This window comes from Lathyrus oleraceus, chromosome 1 (genome assembly GCF_024323335.1).
Source record: "Lathyrus oleraceus cultivar Zhongwan6 chromosome 1, CAAS_Psat_ZW6_1.0, whole genome shotgun sequence".
Lineage (NCBI taxonomy): Eukaryota > Viridiplantae > Streptophyta > Magnoliopsida > Fabales > Fabaceae > Lathyrus > Lathyrus oleraceus.
The window spans coordinates 52676733-52681851 of NC_066579.1; the positions used below are offsets into that span (position 1 = coordinate 52676733).

The window sequence follows — 5119 nt, forward strand, 5'->3', positions numbered from 1 at the left end:
AAGTTCTTTCTCGGTTGTGGCGTAATTCATTTGTGCTTCATCTAGAGTTCTACTTGCGTAATATATAACGTGAAGCTTTTTATCCTTTCGTTGTCCTAAAACAGAACCCACAGCGTAATCACTAGCATCACACATTATTTCGAATGGTTCGTTCCAATCTGGTGTCTGCATTATGGGCGCGGAGATCAGTGCTTGTTTAAGCGTTTGAAATGCTTCTAAACATCTATTATCGAATATGAATTCAGCATCCTTCATCAATAGCCCGGTTAAAGGTTTAGTTATTTTAGAGAAGTCTTTAATGAATCGTCGGTAAAAACCGGCATGTCCTAAGAAGCTTCGTACTTCTCTCACAGTTTTCGGGGGTTGAAGATTTTCGATTACCTCTATTTTGGCTTTGTCTACTTCAATTCCTCTGTTCGAGATGATGTGTCCTAAAACAATTCCTTCTTGTACCATAAAGTGACATTTTTCCCAATTAAGTACTAGGTTTACTTTTACACATCGCTCTAGAACTCTTTCTAGGTTTTCAAGGCATTCTTCAAAGCTTTGTCCGCATACGGAAAAGTCATCCATAAATACTTCCATGATGTTTTCTAGAAAATCGGCGAATATTGCCATCATGCACCTTTGGAAGGTTGCAGGAGCATTACACAAGCCAAACGGCATTCGTCTATAAGCGAAGGTACCAAAAGGACACGTGAATGTTGTCTTTTCTTGGTCATCAGGGTGAATCGGTATTTGAAAGAAACCTGAGTAACCGTCTAGATAGCAGAATTGAGAATGTTTTGCTAATCGTTCTAACATCTGGTCAATGAATGGTAAAGGGAAATGATCTTTTCGGGTTGCTTTGTTTAGTTTCCTATAGTCAATGCACATTCTCCATCCCGATTCGATTCGTTTGGTTATAGTTTCTCCTTTTTCATTCTCAATGACTGTTATACCTCCTTTCTTTGGTACTACGTGTACAGGACTAACCCATTGGCTATCAGATATGGGATATATGATACCTGCCTCTAATAACTTGGTTATTTCCTTCTTCACTACCTCACTCAGGATCGGGTTTAGTCTCCTCTGGTGTTCCCTAGAAGTTTTACAGTCTTCTTCTAGCATGATGCGATGCATACAGATAGAGGGACTTATTCCTTTAAGATCGGTGATGTTGTAACCTAGTGCGGTTGGATATTTTCTTAAGATATGCAGGAGTTTTTCTGTTTTGAGTCTTCCTAGGTCAGCATTAACTATCACTGGTCGTTCAAGTTCTAAGTCTAGGAATTCATATCTCAGATTTTTGGGAAGTGTTTTCAGGTCTAGGGTTGGTTTCTTAAGGCATTGCGTAGGGTCCGGTGTTATTGCTAAACACTGGTTAAGTTTGTCTTCTACAAGATAGTTAGATGATTTGTCTTTTTCTAACTTAGTTTCTTTTATGCATTCATCGATGATATCCATGAAGTAACATGTATCTTCTATTGCAGGTGCTTTCAAAAATTGGGAAAGAATGAACTCGATTTTCTCTTCTCCTACTTCAAAAGTGAGTCGTCCTCGTTTTACGTCTATGATTGCACCGGCAGTTTCTAAGAACGGTCTTCCCAGTATAATGGGTGTAACTTCATCTTCTCTAATGTCCATAATTATAAAATCAGTTGGAATGTAGAATTGACCTATGCGCACTGGAACGTTTTCAAGAATTCCTACAGGATATTTGACGGAACGATCTGCTAGTTGCACATACATTTTAGTTGGTCTTAATTCTCCCATTTCAAGTCTCTTGCATATGGATAAAGGCATAACACTAATACCGGCTCCTAAATCGCATAAGGCTTTGTCAATGACAAATTTTCCTATGTGACAGGGTATAGAGAAACTACCTGGGTCTTTAAGTTTAGGAGGCATATTCTGGATTATAGCGCTACATTCAGCAGTGAGTGTAACGGTTTCGCTATCTTCAAGTTTCCTTTTATTAGAAAGAATTTCTTTTAAAAACTTGGCATATGAGGGCATTTGCGTAATAGCTTCTGTAAACGGAATTGTGACGTTTAATTGTTTCAGTAGGTCAACAAATTTTTTGAATTGGCTCGCATCTTTGGTTTTAATAAGCCTTTGAGGGTAAGGGATAGGTGGTTTATAAGGTGGTGGAGGTACATAAGGTTCCTTCTTTTCTACGGTTTCCTTATTACTCTCTTCCTTTTCCTTAGGTTCACTTTCCTCCTCAGTTGACTTTTCAGAGTTTTGGTTTTCTATCCTTGGGTCAGACGGTCCTTCCACTTCCGTTCCACTTCTCAGTATAATTGCATGAGCGTGGCTTCTTGGGTTAGGTTGGGGTTGGCCAGGAAATGTACCAGTTGGGGCAGCAGTAGGCGCTTGTTGTTGAGCTACTTGTGATATTTGCGTTTCCAGCATTTTGTTATGAGTAGCCAGGGTATCTACTTTACTTGCTAGTTGTTTAATTTGTTCGCCAGTGTGTACATTCTGGTTTAAGAAATCTTTATTGGTTTGCTGTTGAGAAGCTATAAAATTTTCCATCATGATTTCCAAGTTGGATTTCCTAGGGGCGTTATTGTTAGGTGTAGATGGGATCGGTTTCTGATATCCCGGAGGTATAGCCGGGGCTTGATTTGGAGATTGTCCAGGTGCGTATAAAGCATTATTACTCTTATATGAAAAATTGGGATGATTTTTCCAATTTGAGTTATAGGTATGCGAGTAGGGGCTTCCTTGAGCATAGTTTACTTGCTCCGCTTGGATTCCTGTTAGGAGTTGACAATCTGCAGGAGTGTGACCTTGGATTCCACAGACTTCGCAATTCTGAGTTATGGCTACCACGGTGGCTGGAGGTGATACGTTTAAACTTTCAATTTTCTGGACCAGAGCGTCCACTTTTGCATTAACATGATCAAGGTTACTTATCTCGTACATGCCAGTTTTCGTTTGAGGTTTTTCTACCATTGTTCGTTCACTTCCCCACTGATAGTGGTTTTGAGCCATGCTTTCGATAAGTTGGTAAGCGTCAGCATAAGGTTTGTTCATTAGTGCACCACCTGCGGCGGCATCTATTGTTAACCTCGTGTTGTACAAGAGACCATTATAGAAGGTATGAATTACTAACCAGTCTTCTAAACCATGGTGTGGACAAAGTCTCATCATGTCTTTATATCTTTCCCATGCTTCGAAAAGAGACTCGTTATCTTTCTGTTTAAATCCATTTATCTGGGCTCTTAACATAGCTGTTTTTCTCGGAGGAAAATATCGAGCAAGAAAAACTTTCTTCAACTCGTTCCATGTGGTGACTGAGTTGGAAGGAAGAGATTGAAGCCATCTTCTAGCGCTATCTCTTAACGAGAAAGGAAAAAGACGAAGTCGAATTGCCTCTGAAGTGACACCATTAACTTTAACAGTATCAGCGTATTGGACAAATATGGATAAATGAAGGTTTGGATCCTCAGTAGGATTTCCAGAGAATTGGTTCTGTTGCACTGCCTGCAACAGTGAAGGTTTAAGTTTGAAGTTGTTTGCTTCGATTGCGGGTGGAGCAATACTCGAATGCGGTTCATCTTGCGATGGAGCGGCGTAATCGCGAAGAGCACGAGCTGGTTCTGCCATCTCGGGTATCGAAGGGAAAATATTTTTGAAATCAGGAAGTTCAACAGGAGGGAGATTGTTTGCAGCACGATATCCCCGAATTCATCGTAAGACTCGGAGATATAGTTCGATATCGTTGATTCGTAAGTAGAACGGCTCGCCTTGGGAGCGAGTGCGTGGCATACAAATCAACGAAAGAAAGAAAAGAAAAAGAAAAGCCTTAGTCTCTACAGCGTAACGGAAGAGTTACGATATCGACTAAATAAAAGTCCCCGGCAACGGCGCCAAAAACTTGATCGCGACTTTATGAGTCGAATTGGGGTACAAACTGCAAGTGCACAGTTCTATCGCGTAGTTTTAAAAGATATCGATCCCACAGGGACTTATGAATCGATATACCGTTATCTAAGGTTACTTCGTAAAGCTAAGGCAGGTAATACTTTGATTGTTTGGGGGAAAAACTAAAACTAAAATAAGATCTAAAATAAATATCTAATAAGCGGATATCGGTATGTAGTTCGTCGTAATTAGGGAATCAAATCTTCGTTGGTTTCTTGGTTTTTAAAATAAATCTTTTCAGTAGATACTATTGATTAAAAGTCTTATCTCAAACTCTCGCTCTGTTGAATAAACTATGATTTTATATTAACGTAGCTGTCACTTATAGTTAAGTCAAAAACCACTTTTTGAAAACAATAGAATCCGTAGAAACTCTTTTTAAGAAAACACTAATCGTTTAAACACCCTTATCTCAAACTCTCGCTCTGTTGACTTAGGTTATATAATTAAATTCAAATGCTTAACTCTCGTCCTCACATTCAATCTTTAAAAATACTTTTTGAAAAAGATTAGAATTTAATTAACTCTAAAAATTGCTCTCGCCCTGATCTAGAATTAATGTCCAATTTACACTGTCCAGTCAAAAACTCAAACTCTCGTTCTATTGCTTTTAACTTCTTTATGTCTTTTACTTTCGTATAAAAACCTTGTTATTAAACCTGTAAATTGAGACCGTAAAAAGAGTGATTTTAATTTTAAACTTAATTAAACCAATTTGGTTTTGATTCCTTCATTCCGCTTACTTTACATACCGATACTAAATAAATTAGCCAGACATGCTAAACAAACTTAAATAATTATCATGCATAAACAGATTCATCTCCAGCAAATAATATAAATAAACAGTAAAGCAGGGCATATATAAATTCAAACAATAATTAAAGAACCTGAGAAATTAAATAGCAGTCTTGAACACTCCACCACAGGCCGGTTAGATTTGTTCTTGAATTCTTCAATCAAACAGAAAAATAAAAGCGAAGGAATAAAAACTAGATTCTAACGTAAGGTTAGATCCGGTGAAAGGTACACAATAGTTTCCGGTGTAGAAACTATTGTGCGAAAAATAATTAACTAAGTGCTGAAAAAGAAAATAGAAACTGCGAAGGAAACAATATAAAAGTTGTAAAAGTAATGCTGTAAAAATGTGCTTGTACTGCTGGAAGAGAAAAATTGCGAAAAAGAGAAAACGGCGAGGAAGTGTGGA

At 38.2% G+C, this 5119-nt stretch overlaps 1 non-coding gene across 1 annotated transcript; it reads left to right on the plus strand.

Moving 5' to 3' along the window:
- The first annotated feature begins 3112 nt into the window (after positions 1-3112).
- Positions 3113-3219, plus strand: LOC127116133 (small nucleolar RNA R71). The gene has a single exon (XR_007801114.1). It is a non-coding gene; the product is annotated as a small nucleolar RNA R71 (small nucleolar RNA).
- Positions 3220-5119: the final 1900 nt, after the last annotated feature.